Source organism: Budorcas taxicolor, chromosome 8 (assembly GCF_023091745.1).
Source record: "Budorcas taxicolor isolate Tak-1 chromosome 8, Takin1.1, whole genome shotgun sequence".
Taxonomy (NCBI): Eukaryota; Metazoa; Chordata; class Mammalia; order Artiodactyla; family Bovidae; genus Budorcas; species Budorcas taxicolor.
The window spans coordinates 39,158,650-39,182,638 of record NC_068917.1 but is presented as its reverse complement, the minus strand read 5'-3'; positions in this window follow the sequence as shown (position 1 = coordinate 39,182,638).

The following is a 23,989-nucleotide window of genomic DNA, read 5'->3' as shown; positions in this document are numbered from 1 at the left end:
AATATGTGAAACTGTGAGTAAAAAGAGAAGACAGACATCCAAGGACAAGGATAAGACATGGGAATGGACTTGGAGAACACAAAACCAACTGTGGCATACGCTGGTCCAAGTAACCTTAAATAATAATGATTAAGAAGAGACGTTCTTAACGGAAAGAATGGTGTCCATATAAAGACACATGCATTCATATACAGCATAAACGCTGCAACTACTAAGAGAATGCACCGAGGGTAAAAAAATAATAAACACAAGTTAGAAGAGAAATGCTTCACCCTAATCGAGGAGAGGGCTTCCCGGATGAACTTAAAGTTCTGTTTGCATGTGCATTTGTGTAACCTTCTGGAAAGGGTGTTCATTTCGGTAGAGTAACTCCAAGCAAATGTATAAATTTTATCTGAAACTACCACTTCTTATTCAATCAATTCTGTTCTCAAATATGGCCAAATCTGTCTCAGCTTTCTTGTGGCTTCAATTCAGCAGATATATGGGAATTGTCCCATGCCACATTTAAAGCGGACATCACTTTATAGAATTTGGCTATTTTTTGCCAAGGTCCATCTCATTTTTCTTAAGGCAAGGAACAGTAGGAGGACAATGTGGAAAAATAAGATGAAGTAAACTGCTCATTTGAAAACTCCGCATCTACTATAACTTGTTTCCCAATCCACACACCATGTTTCTGCTACTCTACTGTCAGAAACTTAACTGGCTTACCTATAATCAGAGAATGACATGCTACTGTAACATATATTTTCCAAGAGAAGCCACACAGTCCAAAATACACAATAATAAATATTTCAGTGAGTTGGATGAGTGTGAACCCCTTTTTTCAAAATAGTTTAACTGCCAGGGACATTTCAGATAACTTAGATAAAAGAACTGGTTAGAAATTGAAAATGAACATCCATAAGTCATTAAAAAAACTTGAGTTCCAGCATTTACTCATCAAAACAAAACAATAACCCTAATATAATCACCTCACATTACTATATATGAATTTTGTTACCAATCATACCTATTTTGTTACCCATTTTGTTTGAAACTATGTATTACAATCTTTAAAATATTCATATCAGTTTGAGGTTATGTTGTTTTTTTCCCTCACCTTCTGCACAAAATTATTCCTAAGCAGCTTAAATCACTCTATTACTAGCAACAGCAGTACTGATACAATTTTTTAGTTAAACCATTAAGTTTATTTTGGAGGATCTAATTCCAAGAATCTAAATCAAGGAACCTAAACCAAGGACCTAAACCAAGGGGTGAAAATGAAAAATTACAAACATGGCTGATTAGAAGAATAGTTATCATAGCCTTTACTGCTGTTTTTATTGAATGTACAAGTGAAATAACCATTAGCCTGTTTTAACCACTGGAAAACACCCTATGGTGGTACTTGACTGATTAGATGCATTTTTGTACACAATTGCTGTGCTAATGGAGCAGACTTTTACCCTATAACAAAGGAAATCTCAAATGTAAGCCTTAGGGTTTATAGTAACTCCAGAATACCAAACCACCACTAAAGGATTTTAAATGAAGCCCCTGCTGATCTGTTTGTTGGTTAAACCCTTTCGTCTCCTCCAAAGGATAACATCACTCACAGGACAAATTATTGATAAACTGCAGAATTTCAAACAAAGATAAGCAAGGAATTAAAAATCCATAACAAGACATTAGCTTTAGGAAATGAGCTTAACATAATATGATCGTTGGTCTAGATCCAGTTTTTCCTTTTGTGTATTCTAACACATAAAGGTCTGTTCAAGACTCCTATTATCACAGTATACTGAAGAACAGAATTGGTTCAGCAATGGGAAGAATAAGATGAGCCAAGCAGCCTTTTGATGGCTGAGGATAATCTATAAACACGAGACACCATGCTGACCCTTGAAGTCATCTCTTCTTACCTCCTCACAAGGGATGGCAAGCCAGCAATATCGTTATAGGGTACAAAACAGCATTTAGGAAAGGTTCCTAAAGGAAATCTTTCTTCCATTCAACAGTGTTGCTATGGTAACCAAAGCAATCAAGCTTCTTCACAACGGCTTTTATGTCAAGTTCTGTTAGCAAACTCATATAGAAAGTATAACTCATCTAAATTAACACTACATTTGTTACCTTATTAGAGATAGGTGAGAGGCACAAATATGTTTAAAAATTAGGGAAATATGTATTCCCTCCATATCAACATCTTAAATTAGTCAAGTTCAGTCTGTTTAAAAAAAAAAAAAAAAACCCTCTTGAAGGCACACATTTTGGAACAGGAATAAAAGGAAAGAAATTCACCTGGCAGTACTTGGTCTTTTAAAAATGGAATCTTTCCCTACCTTCTAGGGAACACAAAGAGAATTCCTAAATCTTGCTGAATCTTTTATAGTCATTTCCTTGCAAATAAAAATATGCGTTCAAATACACATGGACTACAGGTATCACTTACATAAAAAAACTGCAGCATTTACTAACTAGCATTTTTAAGATAAGCAGAATAGATGGAGAAGCAAGGCAGATCCATTTTATTAAAGGATATTTTCCTTCACTATGGCTTGATGAAGCTATATTATTGATTACAGCCTTAAATCTGAAGACTGTTTTATAGTAATGACATGGTTTCACACTAGGGTAACTTCACTTCTATTGGACACTCCGCCTGTTAGTTAAATTTACTTATCAAAAGCACAACAAAAACTCTAACAATAACTTCAGGGAATTTAATAATTTGACACTTACCTTTAAAGCCAATGGATTTTATAAGAAAATATTACCTCCCTGTATTGAGAAAATAATTTATATATTTTTAATTGTATTAAGCAATACTAAAAGAAGGCCTAAATCCCCATCCTATATTTTATGTTTACAGAAAGTACACCTTATACTATTTTCACAGAATATAAATGATGGAATTCTTTAGGGCCCCAACAAGGAAACTGACTATGGAAGAAGTGTGGGGCAAGCCTCTGCTCCAACAAACACCTTCAGCTTTAAATAAGCATTGCCTTTCTCCTGGACTCAGTGGCAGAATTTAAAGATTTCTGATAAGCAGCTGCTGCTAAGTCGCTTCAGTCATGTCCCACTCTGCAACCCCATAGGACCCCACAGACAGCAGCCCACCAGCCTCCTCTGGCCACAGGATTCTCCAGGCAAGAATACTGGAGTGGGTTGCCATTTCCTTCTCCATCTGATAAGCAGACGTTGCTCCAAAACACCTCATAACTGTGACCATGTAAGAAAAAATAACCAAGATAAGGGTTTGGACCACATAAAACTCAACTGCTTAGAAGTTTTTAAAAGGCTAAACATCCTCAATACCATTAAATATGTACGTTGGTACACAGATCTCTTCCAAAACAATTGTCTGGCTATGATCTGATGCACTGGTAGTTTGGCAGAAATATTAGCTTGAGTTAACTAACTCTGAATTACAATTTTAAAATCTGAAACACTGCATAAATTAAGATCGTTCATTTTAAGTTCTAGGCTTTTCATATGAATAAGCTACATGTCAGTTTAAAACTTTAGAAAATATCAGTTTAATTAACTTTACTTTTAAACATAAAACTATACACTTAATATGAAATAATGATAGCACTTTACATTTGTTTGTTCACTTGAAATTCTATAATGTATATTGTATATCTCACTTTATTTGATCCTCTCTGCAACTGCAGGAGATAGGTACGGAACAAGCAGGGTAGAAAATCAGGCTTAATTAGGTTTAATAACTCATTTACTTATAATGTTATCCTTCATAATAATAATTTTAAGAACTACTTAGTAAGCACCTATTATAGGCCAGATACTGTCCTAAGAGCTTTTCTCTTCATTGTTAATATATTTTAAATTATTAATACATGATAACATGTGTATTGTCTACTACGTATTATGTGATGAGTATATTCACATACACGTCTTCAATTCTCACAATAATTTTGAGATACAGTATTTTCATTTTACAAATGAGAAAACTAAGGTTCAGAGGTAATACACAGTCTGCCAAAAGCCACACAACCAAAAACTTTGTTTCCAGAATTCCAAGTCAGATCCACTGAATTGGTATTATATTCATTTATTCTAGGAATAGATTAAATATTCACATGTGCTCCCTACAAGATCACGGTCTCTTATACATATGATATTTAATTGTTGCTCACAAAACATTTATGACATAAAACTTCAGACAAATTGTTAATTTGGCTCTGATAACTGCAATTTTGCCTTTCAAGGATATATCTGGCCATTTTTATAGCAATGTAAATGCAGTAATTCTAAACAGAGCTGGTTGTTCTAACATTAAAACAATTATTCATGAAGGAACCGGTTCCCCTGTTTTTATTTAGGAATATACAGTACCCTGTTACAAACAACAAAGAAAGACACAACCAACCAATTGCCACGTTTGACTGCTGTGTTAAATATGAAATATCACTATACCAGAACAAGCTATAGGAAGTGATGTTCAACAAGAGCTGCACTTTCAAAATGAAAAGGCACCAGAACATATTACCTTTAACCCTGTTAGTAATACGTCACAAGCTTTGTATAAAACACCAAGCTATCTGAGTCCTGACCATCTCATCGCTAATTTGAAAAGATTAATATCTATCAAAGTTTGTCACACATTTGACTCTGTTGAATAAATGAATCATATAAAAACTCTAAAGTAATATATTTTATATATTTATATTGATACATTTTACTACTAATGTAATAATTTATACTTTACATAAATGTCTCTTTCTAATATAAAAGGTTTATGGAAAACTTGGAACACATATTGACCTTCTACAGACATCTTAATCATTTCCAATAAAATTATCCAGAAGAATCTTAGTTAAGGCCAGACTGCTTTGTTACCCGACATCGTAAAGTTCTTGATAACTGGAATTACCCGATAATTCTCTCCCCTGACATATAATCAGAGAGCACAAAATGAGTAGAAAGATCCCTCATGGCCTCTCCTGTGTCCTGTTTTCCTGGTCTTCACAATGATACACTCTGGAAGCTAGCCTATTATAAAAGTATAACAGTTACAATTGTCAATCCCATGACAATTGAGTTGAGTGCCCTTGATTCAAGATTCTTAAAGTAGTCATTTCACAGCAGACATTTCTTTTGAGGCAATATTTTAGATATTCTTAAAATATCCTTTTCTCTCTGTACTAACAGAGAAGGAGCTGTAAATCAATAAATTTTTTAACAGCCAAGATAGAAGACAAAATTTGCTAACACTTTACATATATTGATGTTTTTATACACAAATTTAATGCAACTGCCTATAATGCAGATGCAGCTATTATGCCCATTGTTCAGATGTGGAAACTGAAGCACAAATAAATTAATTTGATTAAAGGTCACTCAGCTGGTACGTGGTAGAGCTAGAATTCTATCCTAAGCAATGAAGTTCCAAAATCCATTCTTTAAACTTCAGCATATAAGATAAAGGAAGAGTTTTTGCCCTCAATCCAGCTTTTTTGTTTGAAGAAAGGATAAACAGAACATATTCTTACTGTACAAAATATGATCATATTCACTAGCTCATTAGAAAATACTAGGATTTAAATGAAGAATTCTATTTCTCCATGAATGCTTCATTAAAGCTAAAAAACACGCACTATATAACACACACACATACATACATTTTTTTACATATTCAATAGGCCCTTTGTATCTGTGGCTTCCAACTCCAGAGGTTTAACTAACTGAGGATTCAGCCAATCTTGAAATGAAAATATTTTGTAAAAAATCAAAGAAAAGTTCAAAAAGTAAAACCTGAATGAATTTGCCAGGTTCTGGAAATTATTTATATTTACATTGTATTAGGTATTATAAGTAACCTAGTGATAATTTAAAGTATATAAGAGGATATGCATAGGTTATATGCAAATACTACTCCATTTTATATAAGGGACTTAAGCATTTAAGGGTTTTGGGATATGGGGGAATCCTGGAGTCAATCCCACAGATAATGAGGAATGACTGAATACATCTCTGGATCCATAAAGGGTCATGGAGTATAATCACAAAATGCTTTTACTTTCCACCATTTCTTTAAAATCTACTCTCTAGGGAAAGTTCTTCTCTGCCTAAAAAATAAAGCAGTCCAATAACTTTTCTAACTATTGAACAGCATGAGGATGTACAATTACTTTACTCACCAAATACATTCCTAATTAAGAAATGAGAGTGCTCAGTTAAATACATTATCCACAGTAGAAGCATCCTAGTTAAAGCTACTTCCATTTCCACACTAGAGTAGGCTATAGGCCAGCACCCAACAGAAAAGGATGTCAGTCTCTTCTTTTCCTACTTCTCCTTTCTTCCACTACTACTTGAATGGACAGCTACATTTCTCAACCACCAGGCTGAAACAGTGAGGAGGAGGAAACTTAACAGGAATGAGAATATTTTTAAGCGGCTGAAGTTGGTAGATGACCACATATCCTCAGGTTCTGGCTAATGCTAATAGCTTTTTCTCAGACCATGACTTCTTCACAGGGCACTCATTCCTGGAAGTCTACCCCGCTGTTACACTTAATGTAGGTGCTATCATCTCCCCTACCCATCACACACTCCTTACACAGCCCTTAGGAATCCAGGGCAAGGTCTGTTGAGATTGTTCCTATCTCTTGGCAGCAATCTAAACAGGGCCAAAGAGGGCCTCATCTGTCTTACAGGTGGGCCACACCTTGTCCACAAGAAACAGAGGGAGATCAATGCTCACAGTTACCTCTTCTTTCCTCTGCTTTGTGATAAACAGCTAGCAGACCTGCTCTTAATCCTTTTAGATCTTCAAAGCAGGGATAAGGATAACTATTCACCAGATCCTTTAAACTTTAGGAAACATACAGCTTTAAAGAAGTTCCTTTGATTTTTTTTTTTCCTAATTGGTTTAGACAAGGTGCTGGAAAAGGCACTCAGAATAGCTCTTATCAAAAACCTTGTCTTTGTGAATTCCATCCTTAAAGCCTAGCCCCTAAAACACTTTTCCAATATTTCTTTTGAAAATCAGTCTCTCTGTTTGGAATTTGAATTTGGTATCCAGTGTCTTTCTACTCTGGATCACAGCCAAAGCTACCATTTTAATATTGTTACCTATGTCCTTATAATTAATCCTATGGCCATTGTGATGTTATCCAAATTAAGTTTGAAATCAATTTTAAACCATAAGTTAATCTTTTCAAACATTTTATTATGCTTATTGTTATTGTATTTTTTTTTTTTTTGGCTGTGCTATGCAGCATGTGGGATCTTTGTTCCCTGACCAGGAATCAAATCTTCATCCCCTGCCTTGGAAGCACAGAGTCTTAAACCCTGGAACACCAGGGATGTCTCAACCATAGGTTAATCTTAAGTAAGATATATTTTAGACACTGGTGTTACTGCTTTAAGAAATATATTAAATATCAATTATGAATATGTCATTATAAAGGAAATCTCTGAGACTAATTTGATACTTTACATTTTTACTCTTTGTTCATTAACATAACTGTATTTTCCACACATTTGTCTTGCAAAATAATGACTCATTATTACAGAAAAATTATTAAGAAATTAAGTGACAAATTACTGCACAGATACATATCATCTTCTACTTAGGCTGTATTTCCTTAGTCTGCTAAGAAAGCTAAGCCAGGAACAAAGCAAGAGGTTTTCAATATTCTGTGATTACATGTAGCTGCAGGATTGGTTGCCACCACTGTGCTAAACATGAAAGTCACTGCAAAAGTGGAAACCATGTTTTCAGTCATTTCTATATTGTCCTGCTTTTTGTTTTTCTTAGTAAGCATTTTCCAGCTTCCATTATTCCTTAAATGCACAGGGGGTGACACCCCTCCCATGTTTGTATTCTGTACCAAGGAGCGTCACTGCCAATTTCCCCAGTGATTTAGGACATCTGTCCTCTTTGACCTTGCCCTTGAAACAGTTAACTGCACACCCTGGTAATGTCTGTGTTAGCCAGGGTTCTAGAATCCTAAGTGCTATGAAAGTAAATGTAGACCAAGAAATAAAAGGCTATAAGAAATGGGAATAAAATGTTAAAAGTACAAACCAATATAAACATGTGTTCTGTCAGAGAAAGTGCACTTTAAATTGTCCACAGCCAGGCACTCACTACAATTTAGTAATTCTCCCAGAGAGAGTAGAAATGTTGCATTTATCCCTTGGATAGAAGGTTAAGGACAAGCTTAGTGAAGACTAAAGTTAAAATACTTCCAGAAGACATGGGTGAAATGCAATGATTTAATGTGGTAAAATCATTTTTTAAAAAAGGCTTACCTTTTGCTTCCTATGCTGTATCAATGATAATAAGTGATGTTATTGAGGACCTATTCCTACTAGACATTAATCCTTATAACTCTCTGGTGGGGGTATATTTTACCCCCCTAAACATATCAGGAAACACAAGCTGACAGAGGTTAACCAATTTGCCCAATGTCCCATAGCTGACAATGGAAGATGAGTTGAATCTGGCTCCATTAAACGGCAAAGTTCCGCATCTCCCAAAGCCTGGTGTTGTACTCAGGTATGTTAGGAAAAGGCAGTTTAACAGGTTAGAGAGCAGGAAGTATGTACAGGCTTCTGCTTCTCTACACTAAATCCAATGTTGACACAGCCCATATTATGATCTTTCTAAGACACACTTCTGGTCAGGTCAGTCCTCTGCATGAAATCCTTCAATGCTTTCATATCTACATCTGAAGAAAGAACAAATAAATTCCAAACACTCAGGGTTCTTTTTCCATCCTGCTGAACCTAACAGCCTACTCCCCTCAGCCTCCTCTTGAATCCCTCTTCTTTCTTGGTATCCTACTATGCAATACTATCCCAGTTTTCTATTATTTGGGCAGTTCTTTCCCCGGCCTCTTACAACTTGTGCTTTCTTTGCCTGGCCTCTAAATACTGGGTGTCCCACTGACCCTCCCTTCTTGACATTCCTGGGTCATTCCATCCCTTCAAACCTAGCTTTATGTCCCAGTGATTCTCAAATTTTTATCTCCATGAAAACTGCACCTCTGATCTAGAGACTCCTACAATACACAGTTCCCCTTTTCCTGAATATTTTCACAGGGACCCCCAAACAAAAGTTTTCCAAAATGACTTCCCCATCTCCCAACATGTCGCTTTGCCAGTTTTCCCCATCTTGGTTCATGACACTATTTCAGGACAAAAACCTGTATCTATCCTCAGTTTCTGCTATTCCTCCTCCACCACCACATACCGCTGAAGGATGGACATACCCCAGCCCATCAGAAATCCTACCTCAACTGCCATCATCATCTCTCAGCTGGATTGCCTACAACAGCTTCCTAAATGGCCTTCCTATGTCTGCTCTTGTACCTCCCAATCTATTCTTTACACAGCAGCCAGAGTGATCTTTTTAAAACAAAGATCCAATGTGTCTCTCCTCCATCTACAGCCCTCCTTTCTATAGTGTCCCACTGTGCACTAAATGAAATCCAATCTTCCCACCAAGGCCTGCAGACCCTGAGCCACCACACCTCCTGACCAGCTCCCTCCAATCTTAATCAGTTTCTCTACAAGTGCAACAGCCTCTGGCCCAGCTGGTTTCCTTTCAGTTCATCAAACAGCTATTAATATTTCCTGCCTCTTGTCCTTTATATACACTGATAGTACTCTCTATCCATATCCAGCTGATTACTTCTCAACCTTCAGATCTGCTCACATATTGCTTCTAAAAAGAGTTTACAAGACCAAGATTCTAAGAAGACAGGCAACACTTTATTTTTCTTTCTTGTCAAAGGCATTAAGCAGTTTATAATTGTATGTTGGTAAGTTCTCCAATGGAAAGAATGGTATCTGCTTAGATCACTAGTAAATGTTCAGTACTTAGTGTCAGTCAGTTCAGTCGCACAGTCGTGTACGACTCTTTGTGACCTCAAAGACTGCAGCACGCCAGGCTTCCCTGCCCACCACCAACTCCCGGATCTTGCTCAAACTCACGTACATCAAGTCGGTGACGCCATCCAACCATCTCATCCTCTGTCGTCCCCTTCTCCTCCCACCTTCAATCTTTCCCAGCATCAGGGTCTTCTCCAAGGAGTCAGTTCTTTGCATCAGGTGGCCAAAGTATTGGAGCTTCAGCTTTAGCATCAGTTCTTCCAATGAATATTCAGGGTTGATATCCTTTAGGATTGACTGGTTTGATGTCCCTGCACTCCATGGGACTCTCAAGAGTCTCCTCCAACACCATAGTTCAAAAGCATCAATTCTTCAGTGCTCAGCTTTCTTTATAGTCCAACTCTCACATTCATACATGACTACTGGAAAAACCATAGCTCTGACTAGACGGACCTTTGTTGGCAAAGTAATGTCTCTAGCATAGTGCCTATGATATATAGAAGGCATTCTAATAAATAGAAATATTAGAATTCAAAGCCTTCCTTTGAGACAGAGGGAAAGGGGCAGGGCACAACCATTAGCCACTGTGCTGTGCTGTGCTGAGTTGCTCAGTCATGTCCAGCTCTTTGCAACCCCACATACTGTAGCCCGCCAGGCTACTCTGTCCGTGGGGATTCTCTCCAGGCAAGAATACTGGAGTGGGTGGCCATGCCTTCCTCCAGGGGATCTTCCCAACCCCGGGATCGAACCCAGGTCTCCCACATCGCAGGTGGATTCTTTACCATCTGAGCCACCAGGGAAGCCCATTAGCCACTGAGGGTATGACAAAAACTGGTTATAATCCATTAGTTCCAAGATGACAGAAGACTGGACTTACAGCAGACCTTGAACCTCATTACAGATTCACTGTAACACATCAGCATGCTACACGACACTCCCACAGGGGCCATGACAGTTCTGGCAAACCACAAAAGACCAAAAGGTGGCCAATGACCCAGTTCCTGGAAATTTCTGCCCCTACACCAAAATGGTTGGAATAACCCACCCACCTGTTGACCTGCGAAATTACCTAGTCCGTAAAAACTAATCCCCCCCTATTTTGGGGGACCTTCGCTTGGCAGCGTATTCCAGAGACTCACCTAAGACCCAGAACATGATCATCCTCCTGCAACGGCATAATCTGGTCCCTGACTACCACTCCCATCTCTCCAACCCCTACTCCCATTCCCATCATACCTTTCAAAGACTTGAGGGTGACCCAAGGAACACGCCTGCTTGGCATGTGCTGCTCCTTTTCCCTGGAATCCTCTTTTTCTCCTTGTTTAAACTGGTAGATTTCTGCTCACTCCTGGGATCCAATTCTGAGATCTTCAGAGAGTACTCTCTGTACTTCTCTCAGAGTGTACAGAGAGAAGATCTCAGAATTGTATCATCTCCAATTTATATTTCAATTCCCAAAGCTCAGCACACTCTATGGTAAAGGAATAAATGAATCAACCCACCAATCTATTTGGTACTCAAGGAATTTTAATTTCCTGCCACAAAAAGTCACCAAATTCCTATCCCCCCCCAACCCTAGACTTTGCAACGTAAATCAAATTACCGTTTACATCTCAAAACAGAGCACAGCTTTAACAGACAGGATACTTATCATGTCCCTTCACTCAAAAATGTACTCATTCTCTAGAGGTTATTAAAATTTTTGAATTAACTAAATATGGTTCTAAACCAGTTAAGCCAAATACCTAGATGAACTTGAATAGGATCCATTTAAAATAATGGGCCTGAAATTAGGTAGAAGAGTTTCTTTTTCAGAAAGCTACATTTTCATAATTATTAGTGTAATACCTCAAAGTACATTTCATTAGTACTTATCGCCACCCTAAAAATAATAATAAGATGATAAGATATTTAATAATGTGGTGGGCACTGAGATCTATTTTGCCAGCAACTCCATTATCTAAAAAGGAAGCAAACCCTATGAAAGTCTGTTGTTTACATAATTGCAGGTGATGAATTTCATGCAATGATTATGAAACACACAGGACCTGGAATGGAATCACTTCCATCTGCAAAAGACTGATATTCAATACTCTGAAACTGGTGACATTTAACATGAGCATGTTAGTAGTACTATAGAACAATCAAATATCCAAAGTCACTAAAGAACATACAGAGTTGTTAAAGAATCGGTAACAATCTCTATGGAAGTTGCAGAACTGGTTGTCAAAAGTGAGATGGTAACAGAGGTTATTATTGTCCATAAATTTTTAAAACCATAAAACATAAAACATCAAGGACATGTTTGTTGGGTTCACTGTAAATCTTTAACATTTGCAACAGGATACAATGAAGTCATATAACATTTCTGAAATGCTACACTCAAGTAAACTGAAATAACTCAAGACATGAGAAATTTGTTAGTATTTTAGAATAACTCAGGGCGTTTTCATCTTTAGAGCACATGTCAGCAAGGGTATTCCATATAATGTAGCACTTGCAAAAAACAAAAAAAAAACAAATATTCTTAGAAAGACTCTACCATACTATACTGACAACACCATATGTCCTGTGCACCCTTTTTACATTTACTGTTGAGCGCTTACCAAGTTGAATAAATACTTACAGTGTGTCATGTAAGATAGGAGGAGAAACCACAAGGTAAGTAAAGTTTGCAAAAATTTTTAAAAACTGCACACTAAATCCCTTAAAATGTAGACTCAAACTCCTGAATCAGACATCTCCAAATACAAACAAAAAAGAATTCATACAAGATATGTCTTTTTCATCCAAGTTAGAATGAATTTGATGATTCTGAAAACACTCTGCTATTCATCTCAACAGTGAATTACTTTTATGAGTCAACGGTATTGTAAACACTGCAAAACCTCAGAGAGAGTTTCACACAGCAAAGATCATTTACATATACTAATTTGGCAAAAACTGCTTTCCAAATCACAATGTTTTACAAAAGCCATATTCTACTTTTCCTTTAGTGCTTTTTTGACAGTTGGAAATGGGTACAAGTTGTAATTTACTTGCATCCGTTTCCTACTTTACTAGTGTCCAGTAAAATCATTCAAATAGCATGACAGATAAAAGGCAATACTGAAAAGTGTTTCCAGTCTTCTGAGAGCTATAATGTGCACTGAATGCCAATGGTAACTGATGATTAAAAAATATATATGATATATACTTATATATATAATATATACATATGCCTGATGAGTACTAAGACAGTGTCTCAATGTATTTAAGGATCCTGCAATATTAATGTTACGTAAAATTGTGTGCATTGATATAGTAATCCCCAACGCTCCTAATCTGACTTTAATTTACCTTAATGGAGGATTGCTTTGGGAAAAATCCTGCAAGACAGTGAAATCTGATGACGGGTAGTCGTTTGTTTTCATAGTCATGAAAGCAGAACCACAAAAAAAAAAATGTGTTTTTCATTAAAAACATTCCACAATTTGAAAATTATGGGGGAAATAGGCAATGAATCACAAGGAAGAGAGAAAGTCAATTATGGCGATTACCAAAACAGCCACACAACATTTCAGAAATGCCTGACTGAACAGGGTCACAATACACTTGGAGTTATGTGAAACAGAAAATTAACCAGTGTTTGCGCCCAGTGTGTGTGTTTTGTTAACAAAGTGATTTTGATTGAGTTTATGGTCACATTGCAGGATCACAAGACTTCACAAAGAGGATTACTTTAAATATGAAATCTTTCAACTGTAAAAGTAATCATGTCTAAAGGAGGTTGGATATTAAATATTTCTCTAAATTGGAGTTATCTCTCTTTTTCTTTTCCAGGTTGCCTGAGGCTTCATTTTTTCCATGAACTGAATAACTACACATACCCTGCAAAGAACAGAAAATAATATCTTAAATGAAAAGAAATGCAACCCTTCACTTCATATGTTCATTATACAGAGAGCTACATAAAAGACATTTTCTTTCCTATTCTAACTTTGCACAAGAAAAAAACAATCAGTAGTACAACTGACCCGATATAATCTCTGTGGGCCCTAAAAATCTTAACAGTGGTAACATATCCAATTCATCTAGAGGCCACAGCCACACAGCTAATAGTGAGAAGAAAAAATAATAACAATCAAGGTGTAAAGGTTAAGATAAGATGTTTACAGCTTTTCTGACTTACTATCTAAGAAGACTTCACTAAAATTTAATCTTATTGGATGGTACTCCAAGAGGTGATTATCATGGATTTGAACATGTGACCTTTGAAATTTTGCAGAATGTCTGAGCCTAGCTCCTTGTGGTAATCTACAAGCCTTACATACACGAAGTGACAGGCAAAAAGATGGAGACAGAATTGGGTCCAGTGAGTATAAATGTATTTTAATTCATTCATTTATCACCTTAGTAGGTCTTACATAAGAATTCTCATTATCCTCTAGATTCTGTAAAAAAACTTCAAATAAGCATGGTGAAAGTGAAAGCGTTAGTTGCTCAGTTGTGTTTGACTCTTTGCAACCCCATGGACTGTGGCCCACCAGGCTCCTCTGTCCATGGAATTCTCCAGGCAAGAATGCTGGAGTGGGTATCCACTCCCTTCTCCAGTGGATCTTTCTGACCCAGGGATCAAACCTGGGTCTCCTACACTGCAGACAGATTCTTTACATCTGAGCCTCCAGGAAAGCCCATTAGCATAGCAATTATAGCTAATAATACTGCATCAGATAGTTCAATGTTCCTAAGAAAGCAGATCTTAAATGCTCTTACCACAATAAAGAAACAGTAATTAGGTGATAGGATGGAAGGGTTGGAGAAGGAAATGGCAACCCACTCCAATACTCCTGGCTGGAGAATCCCACGGACAGAAGATCCTGGCCAGCCACAGTCCATGGGGTTGCCAAGAGTCAGACACGACTGAGCAACTAACACTATGACAGGATATAATTTTTATATCCAGAATCTTATAAGAAATTTAATAATTTTGCTAAATATTTTTGTTAAGCATCTCACCACCTTTTACAATTTGTTCTCATTTGTTTCAGAAATAACGTTATTCATTAAATGCATTATCTCATTTAATGTTCACAGCAATATTAGGAGGGAAGCAGGTGTTCCTGTCTTTCCTACTTTAGAGATAAGAAAAAGGGGATCAAAGAGGCTATTACAAAGCAGGAATTTAAACTCCAGTCCATGTAGAGAAGATACAATGAGCTAAGATCTGCAAAATCAAAGATTTCTAACAAACACACCTTCAAGCGTTCCCTCTAGAGCTTTGGACAAGACATTGAAACTTTCCATTTTTCCGATTTTTTGCTATATAAAATAAAGGCAGAAAAGAAAGTGAATACAGAATTGCTTTATAGCAGGCAGCTTCGTAACTCCTGAATTTATGGGGCGGGGGTGGGGGGTGGGTAGGGGTGCGGGGGGCGTTATTCAAAGCACATAACAACTCGGAGCAAAGCTGGTACTTTTGCCTAAAGGGGTGAGCATGACTGAACTGAGGAATCCAACTGCGTGGAAAGGGCCAAGTTGATACTATCTAGGTTTTGAAAGGACCTGCAGGTTATAGTGAGTTACTCAGGAAAGGCAGTGGTCTAGGCAAATATTCAATCGGGGGCCAGTGCTGCAGACCCGGAGAGTCAGCAAAGCAGAGCTGAAGTGTGGGGTAGGTGGGGGGACCGGATGGCCTTGGCCCTTCTGTGCATAGACATGCCCCAGAATCTTGGCACCAGCTGGAGCAGGGGTGAAATCAGAGAGCAAAGAAGGACCTGGCGCTTCACTGGAGGTCTGGGGGCACAGGGAATCCGTTAAGTCCAGAACTGTAGCCTCCATAAACAGATCTAAGAATAAATTTGCTTTCCAAAAGAGCTGAGGAATGCCATCCCAGCAAAGGCCTGTCTCAGGATACTGCATTCACTAGTCTCTCTGCCTACCTTCTTTCCCAGAAAGTCACCTTCTCAGATACCCACCTTCATTAAAAGAGCCCTGTTCCCACCTCTCCCCACACACAGTCATTTATATCCCTTCCAAGCTGTTGTCTTCATAGCACTTAATCACTATCTCATTTATTTTACACATTCTTGTCTGTTTATTGCGATTGATTATTCCCTACTGGAATGAAAGCTCCCTAAGAAAATAATCTCATCTTTGTTGATGCCTACTGTATCTACAATGCCTAGATCCATGTCTGGGACACAGTAGGAACTCAATAAGTAGTTATCTACTTAATACAAAGATAAATTTCAAAGCAACATTGTTCAAATGCCTTCTTCATTTGCTAGAGTTTGGGGTTTTATGGGCTGCTACATGTTCTATGATATACATTAAGAGATGGCTAAATTGGTAAATAAAAATAAATATAATCAAAGTTAGTGACCTTGAAACTTGTGGATTAATTCAGGCGTAAATACTGCTCAAAATGCAGAACTTGAATGTTTTGATAGTTTAATAGGATACTGACAAAGCAAACTACAAGATATGCTCTATTTCACAAAGAAAGGGAGCCCTTGGCACATCTCTAAAAGACCAGAGTTACTGGTTAATCACTAAAAACCCATACTTCTCATGGACTGTTTTCTTTTTTTGGTTAAAAATAAAAAGGTCTTTAATGTTAGGACATCTACAAAACAACTGATATGTACCACGTGCATATGTGCTAAGTTGCTTCAGTCGTGTCTGACTCTGTGCGACGCTATAGACTGTAGCCCACCAGGCTCCTATCCAGGGGATTCTCCAGGTGGCAAGAATACTGGAATGGGTTGCCATACCCTCCCTCCAGGGGATCTTCCTGACCAGGGATCAAACCCACCTCTCTTACATCCCTTACACTGGCAGGCAGGTTCTTCACCACTAGCACCATCTGGGAAGCCCGATATGTACCACAGATATAATAAAAATGTTGCCTTATAAAAATATAGAAATTAACTTTCAAATTCTTATCTTTTATACACAATTCTTAAAATAATTTTAGGTCCTAAGTTCAGAATTTTAATATGCTGTTTTTCTTCTAACCATAAAAAAAAACTAACTGAAACAAGATTTTGAAATCATGAAAATTGAATTTGAAGTCAAAATAGGAATTTTCTAGGTAGACGATTATCCAGTATCTAACTTTAAAATGAAACAAGACTGTACCATTTAAACCAAAAGTAGTTTTATTTATTTGCTTTCTTATTTTGTTGTGAGGTTGTAAAGAGAAATAAGAAATTTCAAACTATAGTTAAACATTTGACTACAATTAAATTATATATTATACATATACAAACATGCATGTATATAAATATATGTGTATATATATATATAATATTACCATGTCTCAGAACATAAGTAATTTGCATGATATTATGTCAAATTCTGATTTAAGGCTTCTTGGTTTTTAACTCAAAATTTTAGGGTCAATTAAAGTTCATTGTAAAAAATAAATCAGAGAAATTAACAAAGAATAATCTACAAGATAAACACAAGGGGTAAGGGTTCAGTCCAACCAACCATAACAGCAGGAAAAACCCACAGTAACTGAAGGACTATTATAACTGACTCAGTCATGGACTACAGAAAAATAAAACTGAATGAGCAAACCAGAGATAAGCCTTGAAATATCAACGGTTTCAGATTATTTTAAGGAACACTGCAAATAAACTGAGGAAGGAAGGAATGCTTAGTTTGAGGATAAGTAACTGGCAATTTTTTTAAATCTATTTAAAATCTTGCCCTATATTACAACTATTTGTCCCTTACAGATGATTTGAAGGTAAGATTATTAAACTACATTCCTCCCTTTGAAAACATCCAGATACTATGAGCTACTTGGAGATGTCTCACTTTTAAAATCAACTAATAAGATCCTTCTGAAATTCAACTCAAAATTAACTCATGCAGATCTTTTTACTGAGCACAACACTTTTCTCTAATAAATTGCTTGAGACTAAAAAGATACCATTTATATACAGCGACAGAAAACACTGATTAAAAACTGGCCGTTTAACTTGACATCTTTAAAAAAAATCTGTACACATATAACTCTACATTGGAAATTTATAACATGCTCTACTTACACTTTTTTCTAGCAAAGCAGTACTTGCTTTGTGTGCTAGAATTAAACATGATTATATAAATAATAATCATTTAATACTTTCAAGTACTTTACCACTTATATAGGAAATCATGTAATTAAAGAACAAATACCAAGTAGTAACAAAGAGAATAAAACACCAGAAAAACAAGATGAAAATCTCAGGAAAAGAGAAAAGTCTCCACTTCTGTCCAAGGACACTTCTTGTACAAGGAATAACAACACAGAAAAAGATCAACTATGTTGACTATATAACGTTAGAAATAAAATTCCATATGTAAATCAATTACTAAAGTAAGATCAATAAACATGCTCAAGACACACTTGTTACAAACATGACAAAGAGTTAAAATGCTTCATATATAAAGAATGTGAACTAATGAACAAAAATCCTTAGGCAAAGGAAATGTACAGATACTTCATATAACAGGAATAATTACTTGCAAACAAACATTAGGGAGAAAGCATCACTTCCATAATTAAAGAAATTCATATTAAGACAATGAAGCAATGCTTTGCTTTTTAAATCAACAAAATCTAGATGAAAATTTTTAAACTGACCAACTGGAAGAAAGAAACTCAGTAATTATTGGCAGCATTATTAGCACATACATCCTTTCTGGAACACGACCTGGTGAAATGTTTCAAAAGACATAAAAATGTTCATGTTCTTTGACCTAAGGATACCACTTTATGTGTCAATACTAAAAGAAATAATGCAAAATACAGAAAAACCTATCCTGACTAAAATGTTCCTCAAAATGTTGCATTTGGAATAGTGAGGAAAAGGTGGTGAAAAGAACAGAAACAATGGCTACTGACAGGAAAATAGATAAATCTAGTCAACAAATTATTGGGTAGCCATTAAAGATGACAATCATGATGAGGCAAGATGAAAAAAAAAATATATATATTTATTTATGCCAAAATAACTCACAAAGTGCTAAAAAAAAACCAAGCTCACCATACAGTATAAAGGTCTAGAAATTTTTCTCAAGTCAGAACAGTGGGTTGTTTTCAAGTGATGGGATTATTAGTGACTTTTTTAGTTTGCGTCTAACTTTCCTATAATGAGGTTATACTACTGTTATGACTTAAAATAGATAAATAAAAGTCAGCATATAGAAATGTGTAAACAATACCACTTGACCACTGTATTAGAGTAAAATATTAGAAAAACTACTTTGGGTTCATGCTCTCTTTCAAATCGCTTCACTGTAACCCAATAAAAAAGTAAGAAAGACTTTTCTTAGTCTGCTATTTGTCAAACATACCCAAGTAGAATGTTCCATATGTCTGTGCTTTTCCGTTCTCTACTCTGAGTGTGAGCTATCATCGGAGCTCAGTATTTAATTCAGTAAGGCTATAATTACATACATTTAACATACTAAAACATAAACTACACATTTCTGAAACCTAATCATGCCCATCCTTAATTTTTTTCAGATAATTAGACAACTGAAAATGATAAATTGGCCCTTTAACAGACTTAGCAACCCTTTGGCACCAAGTACATCAATTAACTACAGTACCATATCAGACCAATATTGTATCTCCTACAGTGCACGTAACAATATGAACAAGAGACTCCCATCATGTCACCTGAACTGAGAGTTCTTACGATCCTTTCTGTAATGACAAATTTAAGTTCTACGTTATTACTTAGAGCACTGTGTCCCACAACTGCCATGCGGTGGGGCTGAGGATTTAGAATATTAAATCTCTCTGGGGTGAGAATGTGTGGCTGTTTCATACAGCTTCTACCCAGTCCTAATAGTCCTGTGATCATCAAGGTTTAGATCTGTAATTACAAGAGGACCCTGATTTTCACCTCAGTTACTGATAGAGACAGCCCGTATAATCACAATAAAAAGCCAAGACTTGAAAAATGAGACGCTGCAAGAGGTCAGTGTCCCCAGGCTCCAATGGATTAATTGGCTCAGAGTGCTTGGAGCCCCTGCACTTTCCCATTTTGTTATGGGGGCTGAGGATGCGTGAAGAAGAAACACTTCCATCCTTGCCAGGAACCCTCTTTGCTAAGGAAATTTAAAATAATAATAATAACAAATCTGCTAGAAATAGAAACAAGCTTTATTTTTGTTAATGGACAAATTTTCTGGGGAGAGTGGTGGCAGACTCAGTCTATGGTTCTGAACCAACACCAGAACATCCTCGGCACTTCGTGTGTGCAGCTCCCTGCCTCTTCATAGCTTTCTCAAAGCTACAAGCATCACCTAATACACAGCCGATTGTATTCTTAATCAACTGTCTTTAAAAACGCTCATCCCTCAGAAACCTGTTTTTGTTCATTTTGATTATAAAAACTGGAGGTACACGGGGACAGTCTCAGAACTGATTAAGACTCAGACAACAACACAAAACACCTACACCCAGCTGCTGCTACGTACTTTCCAAGGCATACTGAAAACAAAACAATTCCTCGATATAACTGTAGTTATAGTCGACATTTTGCAATTCAAAAACAATATAAAAAGGCTACCTTAAAAACACAAATGCAGCAACTAACATTATCAGAGACTCTTAGACTGCAAGGAGATCAAACCAGTCAATCATAAGGAAATCAACCCTGAATATTCATTGGAAGGACCGATGCTGAAGCTGAAACTCCATTATTTCGGCCACCTGATGTGAAGAGTCCAGTGATCAGAAAAGACCCTGATGCTGGAAAAGATTGAAGGCAAGAGGAGAAGGAGGTGACAGAGAACGAAATGATTGGAGGGCATCACCGACTCAATGGATATGAGTTTGAGCAAACTCCAGAGATAGTGGACAGGGGAGCCTGGCGTGCTGCAGTCCTTGGGCTCACAAAGAATCGGACATGACTTAGCGACTGAACAAAATTACCAGACATGCTGATGCTCTCCATGGGAAGTGATAGTGACTCAGGATGTGAAAGGAGAAGAGAACAATCTGGGAACAATCACCTCAGGTTCCATGACCAAGAGAGAAGCCAGTTAGGAGAAAGCAGGGCTCTGTTCCCAGAATTGTTACAAAGTCCTTCCGCTTTCATCCCTCCTCCTTCCCCTGGCTGCTCTAGGACAGCTCTCCAGAAACCTGAAGTGGAGCCTTTAACCCTTGCCTCAGTGGCAGGAAATGAGTGGAGAGATGCGAGGTAGCAGTTAAAGTACGGCTTAATTCTGCCTCCACTGCGCTGCCTCTCATCCCCACTGGACTGTCAGGGGTGAGTCTGGAGGTGCTCATCTGCCTCCACATTTCTTTCAATGACTTCTAACAGGTTGCAGTGATATGTGTCTGTCAGCATTAATTACATGTGACACTGAATTGGCCTGATCCCTGACAAAATTCCAGAGTGTGTAATAAAGCAAAAGGACAGTAGGAAATATGGGCAAGTAGGAACGAGGACTAGAGAAGGCTCCGTAATGCTTCTGCCTCGCCAGGTTTTCCGTCAAGCTGCCCTCCTGATCAGCCCTGGCCAACCTACCAATACACACATTAGCTCTACTCTGCATATGAAGCTTTAAGATGTCAGATTTATGGGTCTGCTGACAACAGCCCGTCTACACCAGCTGCCCCATTCAAAGCATCCCCATTCATTCTCATAGCATCCTGTTTGAATGCTAACTGTATGATCACCTACAGCCCTTCAGTGAAAAGTAGCTGCAGACAGACAAAAAATCACTTGGAAAACAACAGAAAAGACTCACTCAGAAGAAACCTGAGACGTGATGTGGCAGAACTGATAAAACTGAATTTGTTTCCATATGTGACTTCCATAGAAGCGTATTTCTCCACACTGGACAAATACAAAAATCAGAGGGTATGCATATATGTCATTAGACAAAAAGCACAGAATCGGCTATTAATTCACTTCCCTTGAGGATTATTTCTGAGACACAGTATCTTTCACTTACATCTGACAAGTAGATTCTTTGCTTGTAAGATCAATGGGTATTCTCAGTATACAAATGCCTTATCTTTACTACATATGTAACCTTGAAAATATCACATGACGTCTCAGAACCATCAGGCAGCTCAGTACTGTCCAAACCAACTTTGTGCAACAGAATTTTCTGTCTATACTATTCTATACAACAGCTCCTACCTACATGTAGCTATTGATCACTTGAAACACAGCTACTACAACTTTTTAATTATACTTAATTTTAATTAAGATGGAGATTTGTTTCCTGATTATTAAAAAATATATAGCATAAAGATCTGTCTCTTGTTCTTCCTTTGAGTGTTTTCTGACAAAAAGCAGTAGGTCTCTCATCAAAGCAGATGCTGTCTGATGCAAAACCTTCCTTCATCTGAGAACCAGCAACACGTCAGACAGAACCCCATTTCTTGCAGTATATGAGGGACAGCATTAACTACAAACAAATTCACTTGGGTTCTAGAGACCAAGCCAGAAGGGTTAGCTGGGACAGCGAAGTCTCCTCAACATAAAGTTTAAACTAACATCCTTTCTAGCACCCTTGGAAGATTTCCCACTCACTCTCTGAGAAATGGCTATCTTTATGACAAAGAGGCTACTGTGGTCCATTTTACAGACAAAAATGGGTTTAGTCCTCATCGCAAGATATGAAAACATAATGTAATGTGTCACTCTGGTACCTAAAAAATCCAAAAGGAAAAAATAGAGTCCTATGTTTAAAATATTTAGAAAATCATTTATGTACCCTTTGGCTATCAGTGATACCACGTTCATGTAGGTTTGTGGATGCCAGCTTTTATTCATTTGTTTATTTCATTATTTTTCTCAATTCTAGTTGCAAAGAATGTTACTACTATAAAATCCTACCATATCATGTGCATCTTTTCTTCCAAATGATGAAAACTACTGTGAAAAACAACACAAACAAAAATGGTAGCTGGCCTTTTAAAAACATTAATTTAAAAATATTATTCACCTCTATACTACTTTTACTTAGTACAGTTTTTTCCCATTACTACCACTAGTCACTACGTGGATAGTTTGTTATACTCCTTAAGGGGCTCTATTATTTTTTTAAATGCTCTGAAATAAAATATCCTTCAGAAGGAGGCTAAGAAGATGCATATTTTTTAAAATTTTTCATAGAAACTAACCATCTATACAATAATCCATTGTCTGCTCTACCAAGGTGATTTATTAAGGATAATGAAGCATATGATTTAATAGCTGCCACAGATTCTTTCTCAAGTAAGATGGGTATAAATAATACAAAAAGATGATCCAATAATAGCCAAATCCTAACCTAAGAACTACTCTATATGCTAGATCACAGGAAATTAGATGAGCTCAATTAACTATGGAGCCAAGTGAAGGGTGGTTAGGCAATCAAGGCTCTAACCACCTCCTCTTATTCTAGCAATTATTATTAGTATTACTGAGTGAAACCTGTAAGCTTTCCTGTCATGGTAATCTGAGTAGCTTTTTTTCCCACATGGCAACATAGTGTTAGTCGTGTCTAACTCCTTGTGATCCCAAGGACTGTAACCTGCCAGGTTCCTCTGTCCAATTGCCATTCTCCACACAAGAATACTGAAGTGGGTAGCTATTCCTTTCAGTCTCCAATTAGAAATGTACATTATGCTAGAATTAATTTTCCAAAATCTTAAGAATTCAGATCTCTGCCTACCTGTCAGTGCAAATTGTACCTGGCAGCATTTGGCTCATCCTTACATTTCCACAGTGCCTTGCATTTAGGAAAGATAAATGTACGATCCTTTAAAGAATAAACACAAAAATGGGAGAGCAGGTAAGTGTATAAAATGAGATTTCTAAGACCCTTACCAGACAAAAAAAAAATGCATTTCATATCCCTGTGAGACCTGGTTCTAACACTTATCACTCAAACTTTTGAGTTCTTCTGATGGCCAGTTGCCAAGAAGTCACTTCCTTTGGTGACAAAGCTCTCCTTAGGCCAGTTTCCTATAAAGCATGGGGGAAAAAAAAAAAACCCACAAAATGATATTCAGTGTTTAAATACAAGTGCCCAAACATCAGCTCCTGTTTGCAAGTTGACATACTCCTCTCCCAGCTCTCTTTGTTTAATTTTGAAGTCTTTGCAGGGCATTATGAAATCAGTGAGGCGAAATTTC